Source organism: Bubalus bubalis, chromosome X (genome assembly GCF_019923935.1).
Source record: "Bubalus bubalis isolate 160015118507 breed Murrah chromosome X, NDDB_SH_1, whole genome shotgun sequence".
Classification (NCBI taxonomy): Eukaryota; Metazoa; Chordata; class Mammalia; order Artiodactyla; family Bovidae; genus Bubalus; species Bubalus bubalis.
In genome coordinates, this window is record NC_059181.1 from 39,514,202 (window position 1) to 39,539,171 (window position 24,970).

The window sequence follows — 24,970 nt, forward strand, 5'->3', positions numbered from 1 at the left end:
GGAGGTGATGAGAAACCATCTCCTGAAAGCCTCCCAGGGGAGATGGGGAGTGTTATTGGCTGAATTATATCCCCCACACCCCAAATTCATATGCTGAAATCCTAACCCTTAGTATCTTTGGAATGTGACTGCATTTGGAGACAGGGCCAGTCAAGATGTAATTACATTAAAATGAGATCATATGGGTGGCCCTCATCCAATCTGATTGGTGTCTTTATGAGAAGAGGAGATTAGGACACAGAGAGAGAAGGTGATGTAAAGACTCAGGAAGAAGACAGCCATCTATAAACCAAGGGGACAGGCCTGGAACAGATCCTTCCTTCTTGGCCCTCAGAAGGAACCAGCCCTGCCAGCACCTTGATCTTGGACTTCCAGCCTCCAGAACTGCGAGGAATTAAATTTCTGTCATGTAAGCCTAAGGTGCTGAGTATGACGGTCTCAGCTGACTGATACAGGAGATGAATGCAAGGTGGCCTCCATCTTCTCTTGTTCTGCCAAGATGCAGATTAGCTGCAGTTCAAACCTTGCCTGTGTTGTGGCCCATGTGGATACATGGAAGGTCACTAGGGTGCCATGGTGCAGCTGTTCCTAGGGGAACGCCAGCCTGTCACTTGCTTTGTGGATAATGAGATTTTATGCTGGCCGTGGCTTCCAAATCTTTTAATGCACACACATATATATTCGGGCTTCCCAGGTGACACTAGCGGTAAAGAACCTGCCTCCCAGTTCAAGAGAGGTAAGAGATGTGGGTTCAATCCCTGGGTCAGGAAGATCTGGAGAAGGAACTGGCTACCCACTCCAGTATTCTTGCCTGGAAATCCCATGGACAGAGGAGCCTGGCGGGCTACAGTCCACGGGGTCCCAAAGAGTCGGACACGACTGAAGGGACTTAGCACACATGCATATATATATTCACTCGTATTGTTTTAACTTTAATTTTTTTATTAAAAAGGGGGACTGTACCCTACCTATTTTTTCACAAGGTTCTTTTTTCACTTGAGGGGCAGTATCACGGGCAGCCTTACTGACCCCATTACAGTAGTGTACTCCTGAGGCCAGCATTTCCACTGCTATCCCCTGGGTCCCCACCTTCTTGCGGGTGGCAGAGGTGACAAACGGTGAACCTGTAAGGAGACCATTGTGTTTTCAACACCAGAGGTCATGGTGGCTTAGTATAGGACAGTGGCGATGAGGGTGGAGAAAAGTAGATGGATTTGAAATATACAAAACATACACAAAATCTCACCTCTTCCTCACCTCCCCTCACTGCATTTCCCTTCCCTGGTTCACATGTGAAAAGTCCTTCCAGATATAATGACCACACATCTCCACTTATAAAGTTCCATTTTATCTTCTGTTAGCTTAAGTGGAATCATACTATACCCGATTTTTTTGCAGGATTTTTTTTTCACTTTACGATGAGTGAGCAGCTTTCCACATCAGCATTCACCCAGGATGCTTGTTCTCTTTTTTATGAGTTACATACTATTCCAAATCACAGGGAAGCTTGACATCATATTTTTTGACCATATCATTCTTAGTGAGTGCAGAGGTTGACCACACTATTTTCAATGTTAAACACCTTGGACGTGAAGTCTTGTTCTCTCAGGGGGTTCTGTAAAACAGATTCCTAAAGTGAGTGGTGTCAGGAGGTATTCAGTTGACCCTTGAACAACAGGGGTTTGAAGGTCCGCTTACAGATGGTTTTTTCCATAGTAAATATGACAGTGCTACAGAGATTGGTTGAATCTGTGCGTTTGGAACCGTGAATATGGAGGAAACACATGGATATCTGGAGGGTTGACTATACGTTATACACAGATTCTGCATGGAGGGTCCATGTCCCTAACCCCCATGTTATTCACAGTTGAACCTGTGCCCCCTGCAGTGGAAGCACAGAGTCTTAACCACCGGACGGCCAGACAAGTCCCAGAACTGTGTTTCTATGGGCACCAGAAATCACATACAAGAATGTTCATTAGCAGCACCATTTGCAATAGCTCCAAGTTGGAAACAACCCAAATGGCCTTCATCAATACAACAGAATAATAAAGTTCGGTTTAGCCATGCAATGGAATTCTATGCAACAATGAATGTTCCGCTTCACAGAAATTAGATGAAGTTAAAAAATATTTGTGGGGGAGGGATGGACTAGGAGTTTGAGGTTATTACGTGCAAACTATTACATATAGAAGGGATGGACAACCAGGTCCTTCTGTGTAGCAAAGGGAACTATACCCAATGTCCTGGGATAAACCATAATGGAAAAGAATATAAAAAAAGAATATATGTGTGTATAACTGAGTCATTTTGCTGTACAGCAGAAATTAACACAACATTGTAAATCAACTATGTTCTAGTTGGTTTAAACTAGAATATCTAAAAAATATAAAATTTATTTATATTCAACTAAGCTAAAAAATTAAATAAATATATAATATCTGGTGAAAGAAGCCAGACACTAAAGAATATATACTACATAATTCCATTCATGGAATGTTCAGAAACAGGCAAATCCTTTTCGAAGCTGGGATAATGGTTATCTTCAGGGAGATTTACTAACCGAGAGAGGGCTCGGGGGCAGGGGCTTCTGGGTACTGATAACATTCTCTTTTCCCATCTGCACTGGTCACCTGGGTGTGTGCAGTGTCTCAGCCACACACTCAGGATTTGCACCCTTTTCTGGAGGCATGCGCTACTTCAATAAAAATGTACCTACATTTCTTTAAAGGTACATGTATTTAAAATACCGATTGGAACTGCCAAATCTCCCTCCAAAAAGGTTGCACCAATTCCGTGCTCACCAAACACCGTGCACCAGCTCTCCTTTCCCCACCTCCTTGTCAACAGAGATGCTAGACAGCTTTTTGATTGTTTGCTAATTTGATGGCTTTTGAAAAAGGTATCTTCTCATTTTCATTTGCATTTTCCTAATCACCCAGAGGTTGAGTATCTTTCATGTTTATTGGCCATTTGACTTTCTTTCTCTATGAATTACCTGTTTATACTTTCCCCCATTTTCCCATCTAACTGTTGGTGGAGGTTTTATTGATATATAATGGATATTAACTTTTGCTTGGATGTGTTGCAAGCATGCTCTTCTAAAGCACCTTTTCTTTGTTGATTTGTTTACGGCACATCACAGGCATCTGCTGAGTTGAAGCGAACAATGTGAATAAGTGAAGCAGGTTCCGAGGCCAGGGCAGGCCAGGGAGCATGCATGCCTCTGCTGGGAACCAGTGTGCTGGGTCTTCTGATTCTTCAGGAGATGCCGGAAATATGGATTTTTATGGGAAAACTTCCAATTTTAAAATGCTGGCAACTCATTCAAAAAACTGTAAGTAACTAGAGGAGACAGCAGTGTCTGGTGTGGGTTGGATCAGTGGGAGACCAGCTTTCCATCTCTGGTTGACGCTGTACTTCCCTGCAAAGGAGGCTGGTGTTGTCACATCCACCCATCTTTTCCTTTAGGACTTCTGAGTTCTGTGTCATTTTTTTTTTCTATCAGTTTAACACTTTTTTTTTTTTTAAAACTCTGTAGATGCTTCTCTTTCAAGGATAGAGAAAAGCTTTTCATGCTTTTATTCCAGTTTCCCTAATGAGAAATAAAGGTGAATACCTACATTACTGGACTCAGAGTAGAGGAGGGTCTAACCTTGGGGATGTGGGTGACTGGGCCCAGGAATGGCTAAAACATCAGAATTAGCACTCCTTCCCATTTTCTCATTTAGGGCCAAGGAGTGCCCCCTACCCCTCTGCCCCAGGATTTCAAGGGAAGAGAATAAAGAGTTTTATTTCACGATGAAACTGGAGGCCCCTGAGAATACCAAAATTCATACTAATGTATAAATGACTTACTGCAGACCCCTTCCTGGAAGCAAGGGTGTTAAGTCAGAGCAGGGAGAGAGCAGATAGAGGCACTACAAGCCTGAAAGTACAGGAGGACGGAGGAGCTCGTCTTGAGTCCACTCTTTTGTGTCAGGGAACTTCACCATTCCCAGTTGTGTCTGGCTTTCCTGGACCCACCCTGCCCCTCGGGGCTCCCACTCTGGCTGGAGATACTGTCATGGTTCTGAACAGAGTTGATGGGAAGCAAAACAAACACCCCCAACCAGCCGGGGGTACTTTAAAGGTCTTTGATGGTGTCATCTGGGCATTTCTCACCCATGCTAATTAACAGCTTGCTTTGGCCAAGATAGCACATCAAGAAACTGCTCTGGGGGTAGAAAAGTTTTTTTCCGGTTGCATATTCAGCAGGACCCAGCAAGAGACAGAACAGGGAATTGCCGGCCGAGCACCAACAGGATAGCACATCCCTTTTCTAGCATCAGATGACTGAGGTGCTGGGCTTCCCAGGATAGCGGCGCTGATGGGTGTGTGTTATTCGCCTAGTGTGCACTAGGCATTGTGCTGAGCTCTGTCCATGCGCCACCTCACCTCCTGCAGTCCCCGCTCTGCCTGCAAGGGAGGGCTGTTACTGTAAGTGGTGGAGTCCAGTGTGAACCAGGCAACATGCGTGAGCCAGGCCTCAGAATTCTGCTTCCAGGCCAAGGCTTCCTGCCCTCCCAGGCCAGGCCAGGGGTGGCTCTCCATTTCAGCAGCTTCTCCAGCCCAGTGTTGCGACGCCTTGGGTACCAGGTCTTCAGGCCACAGGAGGACAGGAAGCAATCCTAGGTAGTGACGGACACAGGCTTCAGTCTCACTGACCCCGCCCCTTTCTGCTTAGCCTCAACGGCCCCACCCCCTCTTGTCTGGGGTGTTGAAGGCCTCTTGCTTCCCATCTCTGCCCTGGGTGAAGACTCAGGTGTCCAGAGATACTACTACTACTCTAGGTGTGAACCAATAATGAAGGTGCTAGATGGGAAGAGTTTTGAGGTGTGACTTTTCCAGACCGCACACATTCATTAAAAAGCAGCACAAATGATATAGTTTCTTTTCTGATTCTCAAAGTGATCGTGTCTTTTGTAGAGAAGTTGAAGCTACAGAAAGATCCAAAGAAGAAAAAAACACTGTATCTTAGCACCAAATCATTGTCAACACTTTCAGATGGTTCCTGCCACTCATTTTTGTATATTTATGAACATATACATATAGATTCAAATTTTCAAATGTATATAGTTTTGAAACAAAGTTGAGATCATTCTGGCAATATACTTTCAGAACATCTCTTTTCACACCTTGTGTCATGTGTGAACACTTCTGAAAAGGACCCTGTGAAGGCAGGGTGGGTAAGATGGGTGGAATCAAGGAAAGAGAGGAAGGTGCAGGTTTTTTCAGCTGCGGGCTTCCCTACCCACCTCCCCCCACCATCCCACCCCGGCCCAGGACAAGGTTGTTCCTGGGTCTCTGGGAGGGAGAGTGAAACCATTAGCTTGGGGTGAGGGCAAGGAAGAATCCCTCTTCGGCGTCACTCATTACCTTATTGGGAAGATGGGAGCCTCCTAGCAGCAGCGGGGGGCAGCCCTCTGGTTTGCCTCACCCCCACCCCATTGTGATCTAGGACCCCACAGCTGCCCCCTTCCTGTGGCTTCGTGTGTGTGTTTGTGTGTGTTATGTGTGCGTCAAGGGGACTGTCTCTCAGAGGGACTAAGGGGTGGCTTCTAGCTTCTTGAGGCTCTCCAGTGCTGGGGGCAGGGCACTCATGGCTGAGGTGCTTCCTGCCTCTTGAGAAACAAGCTGCCTTTTGGCTGTGACCGTGGTGCCGATGACCCCCATTAGCTGTTTTCCTAGAAGTGAAAATGCATTTGCTCTGAGTTCTGTCATCCCTTGTGACCCAGGGCTCTCTGAAGCAACGCCAAGAGCACAGGGCTGGCCACCAAACGGAGCCCTGCTAACCTGCCCTCGAGGGCCCTTGGACTTGATGCCAACCTTGTGAGTACGCCCCCCACCTCCCTCCTCCAACCACCCGCCAAAGTTCTTGAAACATAGATTTGATGCTTCCCTGGAAGGTGGTTTGTTCACTCATTGGTACCAGTGAAGGAGACCCTGCTGGGTCATGGTGATTAGAATGAGAGGGACCCAGGTTAGAGCCCCAGCTCAGACCTTAACTTGCCACCTTGGGCAAGTTACTTAACCCCTGTATGTTCCGGCTCCTTGAATGGAAAATGGGCCTACTTCACAGAGAATGATGCTCCGCAGATCAGTTCAGTTCAGTTCAGTCACTCAGTTGCGTCCAACTTCTTGCAACCCCATGGACCGCAGCACACCAGCCTTCCCTGTCCATCACCAACTTCCGGAGCTTGCTCAAACTCACGTCCGTCAAGTTGGTGATGCCATCCAATCATCTCATTCTCCTTTGTCCCCCTCTCCCCCTGCCTTCAATCTTTCCCATCATCAGGGCCTTTTCTAATGAGTCAGTTCTTTGCTTCATATTGGAGGTTCAGCTTCAGCATCAGTCCTTCCAATGAATATTCAGGATGTTTTAAATTACCTACATTTGGCTTGGTATCTATAAGTGTCTGAATACAGCAGGTACTCAGTAAATGCTCATCATTGTTGTGTCTTAGATTTACTCCTCATAACTTTTGGCAAAGAATGTTATCACCCCATTTTACAGAGGGGGCAGCTGAGGCTCAGAAGGTTAGACAGTATTTCAGTTATTTACTACAATGTAACGACCTCCCAGGGAGAAGGCAATGGCACCCCACTCCAGTACTCTTGCTTGGAAAATCCCATGGACGGAGGAGCCTGGTGGGCTTCAGTCCATGGGGTTGCTGGGAGTCGGACACGACTGAGCGACTTCACTTTCACTTTTCACTTTCATGCATTGGAGAAGGAAATGGCAAGCCACTCCAGTGTTCTTGCCTGGAGAATCCCAGGGACGGTGGAGCCTGGTGGGCTGCCGTCCATGGGGTCGCACAGATTTGGACACGACTAAAGCGACTTAGCAACAGCAGCAGAAACAACCTCTCAAAGCTTAGAGGCTTAAAACAACACAGAATGATAATGAACGAATGATAATTTCTCATGATTCTGTGGGTTAATTGGGTGGTTCTCGGGCCCCAGGTGGTGTCATCTGGGGTCTTTCATGTGAATGCAGTCAGTTGGCAGCTAGATTCGGTTGGAAGGCCAAAGAGGGCCTCTCATGTGTGTGAAGTCTTGGTGCTAGCTACTGGCTGGGCTGCCTCAGTTCTCTTCCTCACATTTTCACTAGGCTAGCTTTGGCTTCCCCAGGCATGGCAGTTGACTTCCAGGATGGAGTGTTTGGAGAGGACAAGCCCCAGCATGCAAGCACTTTGCAAGCCTCTGCTTTACCTCATTCTTGTTTATATCCTTATCGGCCAAGGAAAGCCACATGCCCAAGCTCAGAGTCAGCGTGGGAGGGGGCAACATGAGGGCACGCACACTGGGAAGCATGGCTAATGGGGATGCCCAAGTAACAAGCTACCAAAAAAGGGGGGGGGCCTTGTCTAGGATCCCACGGCTGTTGAATGGTGTGGCTGGGATTTGAACCCAGGTCTCTCTGACTCCAAAATCCATGCTTCTCTCTCAAAGCATGGCTGAGGCTGACTCTATGGCAGGGTGGTGTTTGTGACCATCCCCACCAGAGTCGAGTGGCGATGTGATTTTCCATCTTATCTTCAGCCCACCCCTACCCTAGCACTCCATGATGTCCTTGAACCTCTCCTGCTCACCTGACAAAAGGGAGAAAAGGATCTTTTTTCTGCTGGGCCCCTCTGCTCTTCTCCCTTCCATGTTAACTACAGAAAACGACACCTACTTCCTTCAGAGTCCCAGCCAGGACAGTGGAGGCCCCATCACTTGTGGACTCTCCAACCACAGTGGCATCCTGCTTCTGCTGGCCTCGGGTACACACTCTCCCTGGACCTCTGTTCTATTTTCAGGGTACCCTTACTCGGAAAGCAAGGGTCATGGGAACAAAGACAGAGATAAGCCCGAGTTTACAGCACATTGTTGTCATCACAGTGGACTTCTAGTCTACCCACCAGCTGGGCCATCTCCTGACATAGGTCTCCTACCCTCCACCCCTGTCTACACTCAGCTGACGTGAGTTGGCTTCATGGTGATGACTGCAGGAAGCCAGTCTCTGGCTCCTGCCTGCCTCTGACTGAGTGAAGCCCTGGTCAATTTCACCCACTGACGGGACCTGAAGGCCCAGCCCCTGGGTGAGAAGCATCCTTCCATTTACGTTGTTACATAATATTGAGCACAGTTTCCTGTGCTCTACAGTAGGTCCTTGTTGGTTATCCATTTTAAATATAGCAGTGTGTACTTGTCTATCCCAAATTCCCTAACTATCCCTTCCTTCCAACCTTCCCCCTGGTAAGCATAAGTTCCTTCTCTAGGCCTGTGAGTCTGTTTCTCTTTTGTAAATAAGTTCATTTGTATCATTTCTTTTTTAGATTCTGCATATAACAATATCATAAGATATGTCTCTTTCTCTGTCTGACTTACTTCACTTAGTATAACAATCTTGTCCAGGCAAGAATACTGAAGTGGGTTGCCATTTCTTTCTCCAGGGGATCTTCCGAACCCAGGTATCGAACCTGGGTCTCTATTGTTGTGGGCAGACTCTTTACCGTCTGAGGCACCAGGGAAGCCCATAACACATGTCTCTTTCTGTCTGACTTACTTCACTTAGTATGACAATCTCTTGTCATCATCTCTTGACCAACCTAAACAATGTATTAAAAAGCTGAGGCATCACTTTTGTGACAAGGATGTGTTTGGTCAAAGCTATGGTTTTTCCAGTAGTCATGTACGAATGTGAGAGTTGGACCATAAAAACGGCTGAGCCTGAAGAATCAATGCTTTCAAATTGTGGTTCTGGAGAAGACTCTTGATAGTCCCTTGGACAGTAAGGAGATCAAAGTAGTCATTCCTAAAGGAAATCAGTCCTGAATATTCATTGGAGGGACTGATGCTGAAGCTGAAGCTCCAATACTTTGGCCACCTGATGTGAAGAGCCAACTTGTTGGAAAAGACCCTGATGCTGGGAAAGATTGAGGGCAGGAGAAGAAGGGGATGACAGAGGATGAGACAGTTGGATGGCATCATTGACTCAATGGACATGAATTTGAGCAAACACCAGGAGACGGTGAAGGACAGGGAAGCCAGACATGCTGCAGTCCATGGAGACTCAAAGAGTTGGACATGACTGACTTAGTGACTGAACAGAAACAATCCATGTTGCTGCAAATTGTTTTTAATGTCCAGCTATCATCTCTTGTAGGAGCCTCAGTGCCCCCAGCCTGCATTTGTGGAGTCTGAACTGGGTCCACAGCTGTTCTGCCTCAGTGTGGGGCCAAGCCTAACAAAAAGCAAAGCCTCTGGAAGAAGAGGAAGTGTTCTCTGGATGCTGAATGGGAGACCTCGAGGAGGTATGTGTCAGTGTGGGAGGTCTGTGACTTGCACCCAAGGAAAGGTCATGGTCAATGGGAAAGCCTTTGATGGGAGACAGTCTGAGTTGGAGCCCAAGACTGTCATCACCCAACTACCTGGGATGGATGTGGGACCCTCACTCTGTCAGACCCAGACAGCTCTCCTGGTGTAAGGTCAACAGACTGATGTCCTGGGACGCAAGCTCCCAGGAAGTGGGCTGCGATGCATGAGGGCTCTAGACTCCCTGGTGTCCTGTGTGGTCTGGCTGGGGAAAGCCAGGGAAAATCTGGCAACTGAGCTATAATGGCCAGAACCCTTGGCTCTGAGCAACAGGAAGCAATTCTGGTTTATTTAAGCAGAAAAGGACTTTATCAGAAGGGTCTTGGTGAGTTCACAAAATAACCAGGCCTGGAGAGCTGGGTTTGGAAAGCAGGCCAAAGGCGTCTGCACAGCGGTCAGGGCCACAGCCAAAGTCAGGCCCACCCAGTGACCATCCCATTGCCAAATCCAGGACACCCCGGCTTACACTGCCACCTCTGGACATGGATATGGTATGTGTCATCCCAGGAATGGAATGTCATTGCCATGGTGACTGCCACTCTCCATCAGAATGGGCTTCTGTCCTCCGTGCAGCTGAGCATCACCAGCTTCTGACTCCAAGTCTTTGATGGGGCATCTGATTGGCTGAGCATAAGTCAGGAACCCACACTAACTGCAGTGGTAGCTGGGAAAGTGACTGGATGGCGTTTTTCACTTCTCTGGTGGGAGGCAACTAGCAAGATGGGGAATTTCTCAAACACGGTTGTGGGGGTTGGATGTGGGTCAGCCTTGTACTTCTCACCCGGAAAACTGTAGAACAGATGTCTCCAGGGAATGCTAGAGGATCGTATGTCTCCAGGGACAACCCGGGCTTGTCTTCCCTTCCTCCAGATATTGATGCGGGTTTGTGTGTCTGTTTGTGTGTGTAAGGACAGGAACACAATACACAACGTGGCGTCAGGAACCCTGGGTTCGATTCTAAGTCCCCGAGCCTCAGTTTCATGTCACAGCCTGCTGTCCAGCCTTTGAGCATGCAGGAGGTATGTGGTAGCTTCTACTATAGTGTGGGTCATTGGGCTAAAAGATGCCCCTAAGATTGCCAAAGCCCCAGATGGAATGGGGCCATTGGTTCTGTGTATCAGATGAAAGCACAGGTTTTGGAGTCAGAGAGATCGAGGTTTACTAGCCATGTGATCTTGTACATGTTCCTTAACTTCTCTGACCCTTAGTTTCCTTACCTGCAAAATGGAGATGAGGTGGCAGGCATTCAACCTCCATTCCAACCTGGTCCTTTGGCACATTCATGTTTTGCAGCGGTTGAAGGCTAAAAACTACAGTTCCCAGACACCTTTGCAGCTGGGGCTGCCAAGGAGAATCCGATTCCAGCAGTTAGATGCACTTGTGCGAGGTTAGGAAGGCAGCGGTGAGGAAGAGACCACTTGCCTGCTACTCTGGCTGTTGCTGCTGGAGACAGTGTGTGTATGTGTGTATGTGTGTGAGAGAGAGAGACAACATTCTAGTGTTTGATTAGTCACCAGCTTTGTGGGTATTGAGAAGTGTTGCGGTGGCAGTGGCTTCCTGACCTTGGAAGACAACTACAGCAGTGTCCTCTTGGAAGCAACGTCTCTGTGGCTGGCCCCCTCCCTCTCCACCTTCCCGGTGATGGCGGACATGGCGGCAGTCTTGGCAGCCCAGCTCAGTGGTGTTATGGGCGTCTAGAACCTGCTCCAATGATTTTGTAATCACCTAATTTCCTGTATTAAATCTCTCCTGGCTTAAAATAGCCGGAGAGGTTTTCTGTTTCCTGCAACTGAACCCTAACTGCTATAGGAGTCACACCCCATTGCTCACAGTTTTTAGGATGAGAGGAGGTGAGATGGGGGGGCGTTGCTACACAGCTTTGTAAACTGTAAAGCCTTTTACATCTGTGAGGTGTTTTTCAAGGAAGGGTACCCCTTTTGTTGGGCTTCCCAGGTGGCTCAGTGGTAAAACAATCTGCCCGTCAGTGCAGGAGACGCAGGAGACCTGGGTTCGATCCCTGGGTTGGGAAGATCCCCTGGAGGAGGGAATGGCAACCCACTCCAGTGTTCTTGCCTGGAGAATCCCATGGACAGAGGAGCCTGGCGGGCTACAGTCCATGGGGTCGCCAAGAGTCAGCCATGACTGAGCACGCAAGCACATCCCTTTTGTCAGGGGAGACTAAACATGATAGAAACCTTTGTGACCAGCCACTTGTTTACACGTTCTTTTACCTTGAACTGCTGGGGCAGGACACAGCCTGAAAGAATTTAGGTAATTTGAGTGGGTCACCTGCTTTCAGAGGCTGAAAGGGTTCTGCTGTGGATTCAGGGGAATTCTGCCTCTCTGTCCAAGGTTAGCGCAATGACTTGTGTGCAGCTGGGACAGGTGGGAGGTGTCCTGGTGTGAGCCTGAAAATTCAGCTACCACAGGACTCCCCCCTACCCATGCCTGGGAACCCCATTAACCCACTAGTTTGTGTTAAAGCCCACTTTAATTCCTTACCCCTCCAAGCTGAATCTCTGTATTTACAAAACGTTCCCCTCCCCTCCTATCAGGTCTGAAGGATCTCCCTTTCTGTGGTGAATAACATTCTCATGGTCATGGCATTTGCCCCTATTTCCTGCCACAAAATGAGGACTCTCTGTGGGGTGAGGGGCCAGCCAGGTGACCCTGGGGGCCTTGAAGCTGGGAGGAAGCTGGGCTGGGGCTTGGCTGCCAGAACAATCCAGGCTCCACTCCAGCCCATCAGGGGGCTTGAGGCTGAGTGGGCAAGATAAACCGTTTCAGTGGTTTTTAGGAGCCCTAATCAATTGCGAGGCAGGGCAAAGCCCTCAGGGACAGATAAAGCCAGCCCCGCGCTCCAAGCCCAGTTGGAGCCAACGTTTGTGTGGTTTGAACTTTCGTGTGGTTTGGAAAGTCCGCCCGCCTTTGCTGGAGTGGATTACTCCGTTCCCAAACTGCAATGCAGTGACACGAATGGCCCTGGACCCCACAAACCAGCCCTGAAATGATGTAGGTAGCTGGTCCTCTGTCCCCGCAGGGTCCTACAGGCTTGGGGAAGAGAGGCTGGGCGTGCTATACCCCTGGTTCTTGCCGGTGGCTCGGGGTTTTAGAAACACTCCGTTGCCGGAGGCAGGCGAGACCTTTGCGTCGGGGAGTTGAGCTGCTACAGGTTTGCTTCTCTGCTCCTGCTTCCAAACTAAAAAGCCCACTACTCTGCCCACTTTCAGATTCCATCTTCACCGCGGCTGCCTCCAGGACACATAGTCGCCCCGCGCGGGGGAAGCCCAGGACACTAGGGACACCGCCTGGAGCCTGGGCGCATAGCACCCAGTCGGGTTTTTTTTTTTTCCTCCTTCCAGCTTGAGGTTTCTTATTTAACCTCTAAGGTGCCAGAAGATCTGGAAGGCTCACAGGCAGGTCTGTAGCCGGCTGGGGAGAGATGAGCACCACAGATACCAGCACCGCCAGTGGGCACTCCATGTGTCAGTGTCTGCAGTGCTTGTGTGCAGCAGAGCAAGGCTGCCTGGTGAGGTGGCTGGACGCTGGGCTGGCAGGCACCCATCTGACAATGCCGTGTCCCCTGGGAAGCCAGTGCCAGCCTGTGGGGGCCATAGCAAAATAGAATCAGGAACAGGTGCTGCCTGGGAGGGAAACTCGGGCGCCTGGCAGAGCTCAGTGATGCTCGCACCCTCCAGGGACCTTCCTGCCTCCACAGAAGGTGGGGACAGAGAGAAGCGAGCATGGAGAGAGAGAAAGGGAAGTGGGAAGAAATTGGTCACGGAGGAGGCTATTTTTATTCTTTGCTACAGCTGCACGCATTGCTCTGACCAACTAGGCAGAGAAAAATCAGACTGGTTCCTGCTGAAACGAACCTTAAACTTGGGGTGGGGGGCAGGGAGTGGGAGGTGCACAGGAAAAGGGTGAAGAGGGGAGAAATCCCTGAGGATACAGCACAGTCTCCAGAAAACTTCACTGCACAAAACACCACCCCTACCCCGCCCTCCACCACCCCAGATGCCTCAGCCTTAACCATGGCTGCCAGAAGTGGGCCATCCTGTGCCTTCTGGGTGACACCTTGGGCAAGACCCAGTCAAGATTAGGCATTTGTGCATCACTGTCTTCTGCTGTTGGGCCTCGTAGAGCCTTATCCCTTCCAGCAAGGGGCAAGACTCCTGGGTGGTGTCAGTTACCATGGTCACCCGAGCACCCGGTTGTTGTTCAGTCACTCAGTCGTGTCTGACTCTGCGACCCCATGGAGTGCAGCACGCCAGGCTTCCCTGTCCATTACCATCTCCCAGAGTTTGCTCAAACTCATGTCCACTGAGTCAGTGATGCCATCCAACATCTCATCCTCTGTCATCCCCTATTCCTGCCCTCAGGCTTTCCCAGCATCAGAGTCTTTTCCAATGAGTCGGCTCTTCTCATCAGGTGGCCAACGTATTGGAGCTTCAGCATCCAATCCAGCAAACAATCCTTCCAGTGAATATTCAGCGTTGATTTTCTTTAGGATTGACTGGTTTGATCTTGCTGTCCAAGGGACTCTCAAATTTCCCTTGTGCCCATTTGCAGCCAAACCCACTCTTTAACTCTCAGTATTGGCCGCCACTGATCTGCTTAACTGGCAAATGTCCCAAACAGGAAACTGTTAGGGATCAAGGCCCTAGAGTGAGACTCTTGAGGCCATGATTGTCTAAGTCAGCAGTTCCCAAAGTGTGTTCCAAGGATCTCTGTGGTACCCCAGACGTTTTCAGACTGTCTTTTCTAATTGCAAGCTCCATTTTCTTCATAGAGTTCAACCAAAACCACGTATCACAACAGATTGTATACTAAAGCAGCTAGGAGAAAGCAGCTGTCCTCTATGAAGCCAGCTACTAAAGAGGTTTGCAAAAATGTATAACAATGTCACTTTTCTCCCTAATTCTTTCTTTCTTTTTTTTTCCAGAAAATACAGTTGTTTTTTTTCATTAAATTGTGCTAGTGATGTTAACATGTATATTAGTTATCTATTGCTGTGTAACAAATAACCCTAAAAACTTAGCAGCTAAAAACAGCACACATTATCTGTCAGTGTCTGTAGGTCAGGAATCTGAGAGCAGCCAGCTTAGCTGGGTGGTTCTGGCTCAGAATCTCTCATGAGGCTGTAGTCAAGGCATGGGCCTGGGCTGCAGTCATCTCAAAGCTCAACCAGATGAAGAAACAATGCACCTCTAAGCTCAGTCATGTGGCTGTGGGCAGACCTCAGTTCCTTGCCATGTGGGTCTGTCCTTGTGACATGGCAGCTGGCTTCCCCAAGAACGAAAGAGAGCACGCAGGACAGAAGCCACAGTCTTTCTATAATCTGATTTTTGAAATAACGTTCCATCACTACTGTCCTGTCCATTAGAAGTGAGTCAGTAAGTCCACCCTACATTCAAGGGGCGAGAAATCCCTAAGGGTGTGGGTGACAAAGCAGAGATTACTGGGTACCATCTCAAAGACTGCATCCCACTCATTTAATAAGTTCATTAATGTTATTTTTATATCAGTTAACCAATATTTAAAACTTTTCTCCATTTTTAATTATTAACATAGGAAATATTGGTAGATGGGTCAATAGAAACAAACTCTTTCTGGAGTGTTCAATAATAAAAAAGCAAAAGGGTCCTAAGATCTAAACATTTGGAAACTGCTGGTCTAGGTGTTATAGGAGTACATTGGTGACACATGGAGGCTAGTCTACCCACCTGCGCATTCACCCATCCATCTATCGGTTCATCCACCTGACCTTCTGTCCATCCCCCCAGCCATCCAGCCATCCTTCTGTCTACCCATTTACGCATTCATCCACCCTCATTCTTTCATCTGCCCTTTCATGTATCCATTCTTCTATCCATCCATTCATCCACCCTTGCATCCATGTACCTATTCACCTATCAACCCATACAGTCAAAGATGCTAGGCTGGGCTGGCACTTTAACAAGATTGCTAGTAACTGCCCTATGGAGTTTGTAACATTTTAACTGATGAAGCAATTAACAATAAGATACATTTAAAAATAATAATGTCAGGTTGTGATCATTTGAACCCCCAAAGCCCGGAGCCCAGGGAAGCAGGTACTCTCAAGTTGGCACCATTTTGGGGGTGACATTATTCGTGGCCAAGACTGAGGTTGGGTAGGTGCAGATTGGAGGGTCCAGGGAGCAAGGAATGTGTGGCAGCTGTGGTCAGATGGCCTGAGGCCCTGGTGAGGCAGAATGCTGTCAGGTTCTTCATGCCTAGTTAATTGGTGACTGCGGGACTCAGGGTAGAAGACCCTTAAGTGCACAGTTCCAGTTTCTTGGATCAGTTCCCTTCTCCTCAGTGGAGAGTCTCCTTCTCAAGCTTACTTAACATGCTCTGTCTTTCACTTTGATCCTGGACACTGCCCCGTGGTTTGCAGTGTCCCCTGTGAATCCCCAAGCCAGAGAGTCTCCCATTTGAGAGTCCCCAGGGAAAATGCTGTGATTCATGAGAAGGGCCTCAACTTGTCACCCCCAAATATGTGAAGACTGGCCTCTTTTATCGTCTTGTCACTGACACCTGGAAAGTTTGAGCTGGCAACCATCCGATAGGAGGAGGTAGGGGAAGTCTGGGGCAGAGAGAGGCCAAAAACCCAGGCTGGAAGCATGAGGATACTGGGTTCTGGAACAGGAAAACAGGAGTGGGTGCATAAATGACAGTCTTCTCTACTTCAAAGACTGGCTTCACCAGCCCTGCTCTAAGGGGCAGCTAAGGTAGGAGCCTCCTTGCCCCACTCCCTGAGCCCCTTAAAGCCACTGAGCATTTTAAAGAGGAAATGTGCACCCCCCCCCCCCCACACACACAACGTGCTTCACGGTGCGTTGTGCCCTCAAGGAGCAGGGCAGCGCGAATCAGGCACACCTGCTCTCGGAGCTGTTGCTCCAGGCCAGGCCTCTCTGGGATGACATATGTCAAGGATGCTTTTTGTGGAGAGGAGGGGTGTCACTTAAAATGTGCCCTCTCTTTTTCATGATGGCTCCTTGGTGGCTTCAGGCCTCAGGTTTGAACGTGGGGTGTGTCTTAGCAAATTGCTAAAATGATGTAAATTTGTTTGCACAACTTGTGTGCCAGTCCAGCTCCCTCTTTGGGTCTTGAGCCCTTTTCAAGAGACAATGGGTGTTACCTTTGGTTTCCAGCCTCGTCATGGATAAAATTGGTGAACCAATAATAACCAGCTCAGGTGCCCCTGATATCAGGGATACTGCCCCAGACCAGCAGTATCAGGGCCACCTGGGAACTTGTTAGGACTGCAAATTTGTGGGGGCTCGCCCCAGACTGACTGAGTCAGGATTTGGGAGAGTGAGGGTGGGGCCTGGGAATCTGTATTTAAACCAGTCCTCCAGGTGGGCTTCCTTGGTGGCTCAGACGGTAAAGAATCTGCGTGCAATGAGGGAGACCTGGGTTCGATCCCTGGGTCGGGAAGATCCCCTGGAGAAGGGAATGACAACCCATTCCAGTATTCTTGCCTGGAAAATCACGTGGACAGAGGAACCTGGCGGGCTACATACAGTTCATGGGGTTGCAGAGTCGGGCACGACTGAATGACTCACTTTCCAGGTGATTCTGATGCCCTTTCAAGTTTGAGAGCCTCTGTTTTGTGAAGAAAATTATTCTCATTTAACAGATGAAGAAGATGAAGATCAGAGGAGCTAAGTCACTTGCCCAGAACCGTGCAGCCAGCAAGTTGGGTGCCAGGACTTCAAACAGGTCTTTCATGAGAAGAACTCCAGTTTTTTTCTTTTGTCTCTTCCACTCCCTCCCTCCCTGTCCTCAGTCCTCCATGCTCTGTCCTGGGAGGTTCTCAACTTGGGTTCCCAACTCGGTCGTGTATTGACATCATCTGGGGAGCTTTAAAAAATAATATTGGTGTTAGGCCTCCACCCTAGGAAACGGACTCTGCAGGGTGTGACTTCAGCATCTGTACTTTTTATTCCCTCTTCACAGGCAGCCTTACTGAGATTCCTCTGCCATTCCAAATGTTTCTGATGCATGCATTTGCACTAAGGTGTTAGTTACTGGGTGTGTTACCTTTCTCAGGATATCTGCATTTGAAAAAAGAACCAAGGACGTGAAATAATGAATTGCATAAGCATCCTAGAGAGTGGGAGAGACCAGCTTTTGATCTTCTTTCTCCCACTTGCAGCAGATTTATTGCTCTCACATGTCCTGCTAGGAATCTACCCAGCAGTCTTGGCTGAGATTTCTGAATATGCCTTGTCATTTTGAGAAGACTTTTGGGCTAGAAGAACACAATGGATCATTTTTGAATGCCCTTAAGCCATCAAGCTTGCCTACAGAGGGGCTGAGTTTCCCAAACGAGTAACAGCCAGTCAGTTTCATTCTAACTAGGAAGCAAAACCAAACTTATTCCCCCCAAAATGTTTTGTTTGTTTGTTTTACCATTTAATGATGAATCCTCCCCCACTGGGCCTTTCCAAGTGCCCATTCAAACAAACCCAGCCACAGAAATGGAGGTGGTATGTCTGTAAGTTAGAGTCCTTGCCCAAACTCCAACTCAATCAAATTGCAGGAGACCCTTAGTGTGGTTAATTCTAGGACATAACAAGATTTTGATGTTGATGCCCCCTTTTAATTTTTTTACTTACATAAACTTTGTTTTAATTAAAGTATAATTTATGTACGATATTATATTGTTGTAAACCTTTGATTTTTACAAATGAAGAAAAATAGAAGCCACCTTCAAATGATTTTTTTTTTTTTTGAACAGCAGCTACATCTCCAGCCTGCTTCCTGCACCTGGTGGGGGACACAGTGCTTCTCCGCCTTCAGGAAACAGCCCACTTGTCAGCAGCTGGGCTCCCAGGAACAAAGGCCTAGGTTCATTACCACAGTATCGACCCTGACACGTTGCACTCGGGCCACCTCCCCCAGAGTTCCTCAATTCACACCCCAAATGAAGCGTAATTGGACCTGGACATCTTTGAAGTCCCCCGAGCAGCTTGCCAGCATTTTGAAATGTCCTTGATTTGCATGGTGAAAACCTGGCTGGAGGTGACTTTTTTTCTTTTCCCTCATCCCACAGTTTTCAAGACAGAATGATTTTAAATGACATTCCCCAGCCAGGGGAGAGTTACTATGGAAGAAATAAAAATTCTCAAAGCCCCAAAAAGAAAAGGCAAAAGAAGTCCAAGATTTTGCTGCATCTCTCACGTGCCCCTTTGCTCGATTTCTGTCCTGTGAGGGCCGCGCCAGGGTTTCCTCTCAACCTTCTTCCCAGACCCCAGACCTGAAGGGCTGACAAGGATCCAGGAAGCTTGGCTGGGAGTTTCTGCAGGCCGGCAGGTTGCTGTCAGACCTGAAGCAAGAATGCGAGCCCCACCACAGGCCGGTGAGTTGATGCGGGAGGCTGTGTGTGGATCAGGGATCGTCTATCTTCCATTTCAGCCAAGCCAGGGCCACTCTGCGGGGATCACATGCTCCCAGAAATCAGTGCACCCATGCCTATGTGCCCTGTGGGTCTAAAGCTTGGTGATTTCCTACAGCCCATGGAGGGGGTGTGCCTGGTGGAGTCATGCCTGCTGCCTATGCGGGTGTTGGTCGAGCCCGTGAGGAGTTTGGAGGTCTGCTCTGCTCTGGGCTGTGGCCTGCCCCTGGTTTGCAGCCACCCTTCAACTCCTCTGCTTCTGTGAGCTTCCTCAGGGGTAGCCATCCTCTGAAGCAAATGATCCACTTTCCCCTAGAACTTTCTATGAGAAAGAAAATATTCTCTATCTGTGCCGAGATGTGGCTAGTGCAACTGAGGAAGTGAATTTTCAACCTTATGTACTTTAGGGGGAATTTTTTAATGGAAGTACAGCTGATTGACAATATTTCAGGTGTCCAGCAAAGTGATTCATGTCATTTTATTGAAATAGCCACATATGGCTAATGGCAGCTGTATTGGACAGCCCAGGGACAGATGACCAAATAGAACCCAGAGTGGATGCCCCAGTTTGGGGGAGGTGTATGGTATTGACTACCCCAGAAAGACCATCAGAAAAATTTTGATTGAGCAAAGCATAATTTATTAGACCTACTTCAGTATGGAAAAGGACCCCTATGACTGAATGCAGTAATGTCTCCCAGCAGGGACATTGGGGAAGGGTATTGATAGCATTTTAGAGGCCAGACTGGGTGATTTTGAAGTTGGGTCTCTCAAGGCAAGAAACTGACTGGAGTTGGGAGAGTTTATGACAAAGTAGTTTGGGATCAGGGAGCAGAGCAAGGCAGAGGTCTTGTAGTAAGTCTTGATGAACTAGCTGTTGGTCTTGATAACAAGCTATTTTAGTTGCTTCAGTCTTATCTTCCAGAAGCAAGTATTTCTTAGAGCAGAGAGCTGTTATTTATGCTTGTTCTCAGTACGATTTAAACATGGGGATCAGAAAGCATGCCTGGTCCCAGAATTGTTTAACATACAGACAGAGAATAACAAATTACCCCTAAATGTAGTCACTTAAAACAATAAACATTTGTTATCTCACAGTCGCTGAAGATCAGGAATTTGGGAGCAGCTGAACTGGGCGATCCCGGCTTGGGGACTCCCCATGAGGTGGTAGCCAGGATGTCGGCCAGGGTCACCAATAACCATCTGAAAGATTTGCCAGGGCTGGAGGACGCACTTTCAAAGCTACTTTTTTGGTTGGCTGGTGAAATGGGGTTGGCTGTTGGCAGGAGGGCTCAGTTTCTTGGTGTGTAGACCCTTCTTGTGGGGTTGCTAGAGAATCCTCATGGCATGGAAGCTCTCTTCCCTAGAACCCACAGTGTCTTTTATGACCTAACCTCAGAAATCTCAATCATTTCTAAGATACCCTATTGGTTAGACCGGGCAGCATTGTTCAACATAGGAGGTGAACATGCAAGGGAGTTAATATTTGGGGTGAGACTCACAGGGAGAGGGAATGATGTGGTTTCAGTTCTCAGTGGTAAGTGGGGGGAGGGGGCCCTGGTACAAGAGGGTGCTGAGTTTCCTGGGTTTCAGAGCAGAGACACAGCTGCAGCAGGTCTGGCTGGAGCTGTTGGGGAAGGTCAACCCACTGGCTAACCCAGCCTTCCACCCACCTTCTGGTATGTTGTTCCAGTTACCATCGCTATGTAACAGATAAGTCCAAAATTTAGTGACTTCAAATAAGCGTTTTATTATGCTCATGGACTCTAAGGCTCAGGAATTCAGAGAGGGCACAGTGGGGGATGGCTTGTCTGTTCTCCACAAGGTCAGGCCTCAGCAGGAAGGACTCAAAGCCCAGCCATGAGAGTTGGAGGCTGGAGTCATCTGCAGGTTCCATCATGGACATATTTAGGGCCTGGGCTTGTTGGGGGGAGACTCAAAGGCTTGAATGGTGGATGGAGTGCCCGCAGGTGGCCTCTGTATGTAACTTGGGCTTCCTCACAGCATGGTGGCTTCAGCATGATGGGACTTCTTAGGTGGTGGCTCAGGGCTCCAAGTGTGATTGTTAACTAGCAAATAAGGTAGAAGCTGCGTGGGCTCTTAGGACTCAGCCTTGGAAGTCACCTGGCATCACGTCCATGTCCAGTGGAAGTAGTGATTGAAGCCGTCACCAGCCTGCCCAGACTCAAGGGAAGGGGGCACAGACCCAGTTTCTCAATGAGAAAAGTCAGTGTCACATTGTAGAAGAGCACGTGGGATGGGTGACATGGTTATAGCCATTCTTGGAAAATGCAGTCTGCTGTGCACATCAGTTTCCCAAGGCGTTTGACTTTGATGGATGGGGGCTGGGGAAGTGTGGGGCCTGGGTACCCCCTCAACCACAGGCATCTTTGTTCGATCGTGCTTGTTCCTTCCTGATCATGGGTCTCTGATCCAAGTCTGAGCTGAGTGGGACACATGAGGAAGAAGACATGAGCCCAGGAGAGGGGGTTCTCCACACAGGTCCTTAGAACAGTGTCCCAGACTGTGGGGCCAGAGACAGCCCCGCCACATATTGTGTGGCCTTGGATAAGTGGCTTATTTCTGAATTGGCAATAATAAGCCCTGCACTGGGATCACTGTGGGGAGCAGGTTAGAGAAGGTGTGCAGTGCATAGTAGGATGCCTGGCACATAGTGGGTATTCACATAGATGCGAGCTGTTATAATGATATCTTTCCTCGTGGCTCAGACAGTAAAGAATCCGCCTGCAATTCAGGAGACCCCAGTTCGACCCCTGGGCCAGGAAGATCCCCTGCAGAGGAAATGGCTACCCACCCCAGTATTCTTGCCTGGAGAATTCCATGGACAGAGGAGCCTGGCGGGCTATAATGATATATTATTATCCCACCTGAGCTCAGTCATCTGTGCCACAGTATTAGTTACAGATAGTGAGGTAACAAATCACCCTAAAACTTAGTAGCTTCAAACAACAGAAGTCATTTTTTCCACTCTCTTGGTTTCTCTGGTGCAGAAATCAAATCTGAGGCTTGGCTGGGTGGTTGTGGCCCAGCATCTCTCTGAAGGTTGCCCTCAGAGGCGGCCAAGGCTGCAGTTGTCTGAAGGCTCCGCTGGGGCCACAGCATCCACTTCCAAGGTGGTTCCCTCCCGTGGCTGGCGAGCTGGTTCTGGCCGCAGGCTGGGGGCCTCAGTTCTCTTCCACACGTGCCCTCCACAAAGTGTCTTCATGCCATGCTGTCTGACATCCCCTAGGGCGGGTTTCTCCAGGAGGGCAGAATCTGGGTCTGCCTTGGCCTTTACTATATCTCCAGAGCTTGGCCTGGCTCAGAGCATGCTGGGAGAGTTTGAAAGACTGAGAATTGCCTTAGCTATTCTTCCCTAGACCCTTGACATTTTTTCTGCAAGGTCTTTGTATTCCTCTGCCTAGCTCAACAGCGGGCTGAAGGTCTCAGAATCCCAAGGTTGTGGAAAGGAAAAATGAAGGAGAGACAGCCGCCAAGGCTCAGAGCCCAGCTATGCCTCCTTACCAGAAACTGTCCTCCCAGAGCTTGACCTTGGGCTTCTGAGTGCATTCTAAGGGAGTTTACATTCATGGAAACCCAGATAACTGTTCTACTTGGCCGAGAGCTGTGCAAGCCCTGAGAGAAGAAAGTGCATGGGAAGGAGCTCACATCCCACTGAGAGTAACCAAGGGGTTGGGGGTTCCAGCTGCACCAAAATGTCAGAGTTGCTGTCTGGCTTAAGTAGCAGATGCAAAGACCCTGAAGTACAGAAGCCGGTTCTGGGGCATCTGAGCAGGAGGGCTGGGCTGTGAGGGCAGGGCCAGAGGAGGCTGGAAGTCAGGGTGAAAGCAGAGCAGTGGGGTAACGGAGGCAGCCACAAGGAAGAACAGGGGTCTGGGGTGGGAACAGTGAGGCAGGGAGCCTGCAGGGTTCTGGACAAAAGTCAAGAGGAGGACTTCCCTGGTAGCATAGTGGATAAGAATCCACCTGCCAATGCAGGGGACTCGAGTTCGATCCCTGGTCTAGGAAGATCCCACATGCTGCAGAGCGGCTAAGCCCGCGCACCTTAACTACGGAAGCCTGCATGCTCTAGAGCCCGAGCTCTGCAACAAGAGAAGCCACTGCAGCGAGAATCCCACGTACCGCAGCTAGAGTAGCCCCCGCTCGCCGCAACTAGAGAAGCCCACGTGCAGCCAGGAAGACTCAGCACAGCCAAAAATAAATAAATGAACAGGTAAGTAGGTAAATAAATATTTTAAAAAGTAAATTATTAAAAAAGTCAAGAGGATCTGAACCAAGGCAGCAGCTCTGGGAACAGAATGTAAGGAAAGGGGAGAGGCAGGTTCCAGAGATATTTAGAGGTAAACTTGACCAGATTAGACGTCCAGTTTGGGTTAAAAAGGAGGAGGTGGGGGCAATGCTTGAGTGGTTTTCCCTCTGAATGTTCTTTCCCTTTGATGTTCAGAAGCAGCAGTGCTGTAAGGAGGCTTAAGGTGTTTGCTCAGTGTCCTGGGACCAGAAAGAGAACCCAGCAAGTCTGGGCCATGGTAGAGTGTGACGCCATTCACAAGGGTATGGCTGCAGAGCCCCACTGCTGCCAATCTCCCCTGCGACCTGCCGGCTCGATGTGCGAGCTCCCAAGCCCTCACACATATATCACTATCTCATTGAATTGTCCAGGCAAAAGTGGTTATTCCCATTCTACAGGTGGAGCAACTGAGGCTTCTAGGCTCAGAGAGGTATGATATCTTTTTAAGGTCAAAGAGGTGGCAGAGCCAGGTCTGGACCCCAGCCGAGTCTTCTCTCCAACACACTTCCCAGCTTTCTTTTCTCAGCTCCCTTGACAGCCATTTGTATTGAGTCAAGTTCATGAGGATTTACAGAGTTCCTCCAGGGCCTCTGTGAGGTGGAGAGATCCTGACAGGCTTGCTAGAAGTGGGTGTATGGTATGGTGGGACAGAGAGATCAGAGCCCTCAACCATAAAGGGGTCCCTGAAGGTAGGGTGGTGTGGCTGGGGCCACCTTCAAGACATCCATGAAGATGACCATGACCTTGGGCAAAGACCCATCAAGGCAGCTGTCAAGATCACAGAAATCTTGATAACAGGGCTCTTTGTTTTTTGTTTTTAATTTATTTTGGAGAAGGCAATGGCACCCCACTCCAGTACTTTTTGGAAGGCTAACCACCCTTATGGCAGAAAGTGAAGAAGAACTAAAGAGCCTCTTGATGAAAGTGAAAGAGGAGAGTGAAAAAGTTGGCTTAAAGCTCAACATTCAGAAAACTAAGATGATGGGACCTGGTCCCATCACTTCATGGCAAATAGATGGGGAAACAGTGGAAACAGTGTCCGACTTTATTTTTCTGGGCTCCAAAATCACTGCAGATGGTGATTGCAGCCATGAAATTAAAAGACGCTTACTCCTTGGAAGGAAAGCTATGACCAACCTAGATAGCATATTCAAAAGCAGAGACATTACTTTGCCAACAAAGGTCCGTCTAGTCAATGCTATGGTTTTTCCAGTAGTTATGTATGGATGTGAGAGTTGGACTGTGAAGAAAGCTGAGCGCCGAAGAATTGATGCTTTTGAACTGTGGTGTTGGAGAAGACTCTTGGGAGTCCCTTGGACTGCAGGGAGATCCAACCAGTCCATCCTAAAGGAAATCAGTCCTGGGTGTTCATTGGAAGGACTGATGCTGAGGCTGAAATTCCAATACTTTGGCCATTTGATGCAAAGAGCTGACTCATTGGAAAAGACCCTGATGCTGGGAAAGATTGAAGGTGGGAGGAGAAGGGGACAACAGAGGATGAGATGGCTGGGTGGCATCACCGACTTGATGGACATGGGTTTGGGTGGACTCCGGGAGTTGGTGATGGACAGGAAGGCCTGGCGTGCTGCAATTCATGGGGTCGCAAAGAGTCGGACACGACTGAGTGACTGAACTAAACTGAACTGAATTACTTTACAATATTGTGGTGGTTTTTGCTATACATTCACATGAATCAGCCATGGGTGTACATGTGTTCCCCATTCTGACCCTTCCTCCCCATCCCATCCCTCAGGGTCATCCCAGTGCACCAGCCCAAAAGGGCTCTTTGCTATCTCCCTCTACTGATGCCAGATGTTTAGGAACTTGATCCC

At 48.7% G+C, this 24,970-nt stretch overlaps 1 long non-coding RNA gene across 6 annotated transcripts in view; it reads left to right on the top strand.

Annotated features, from left to right (window-relative positions):
* Positions 1-24,970, top strand: part of LOC102408422 — an 84,414-nt gene that overhangs the window by 55,058 nt on the left and 4,386 nt on the right. For 4 of the 6 annotated variants that reach the window (XR_006548814.2, XR_006548811.2, XR_006548813.2 and 1 more), the window contains 5 exons: positions 3,146-3,337; positions 5,778-5,871; positions 9,194-9,341; positions 17,069-17,151; positions 18,173-18,793. This is a non-coding gene — a long non-coding RNA (uncharacterized LOC102408422). The remainder of the gene's footprint in view (positions 1-3,145; positions 3,338-5,777; positions 5,872-9,193; positions 9,342-17,068; positions 17,152-18,172; positions 18,794-24,970) is intronic. The other 2 variants (XR_006548812.2, XR_006548816.2) reach the window with 2 other exon arrangements.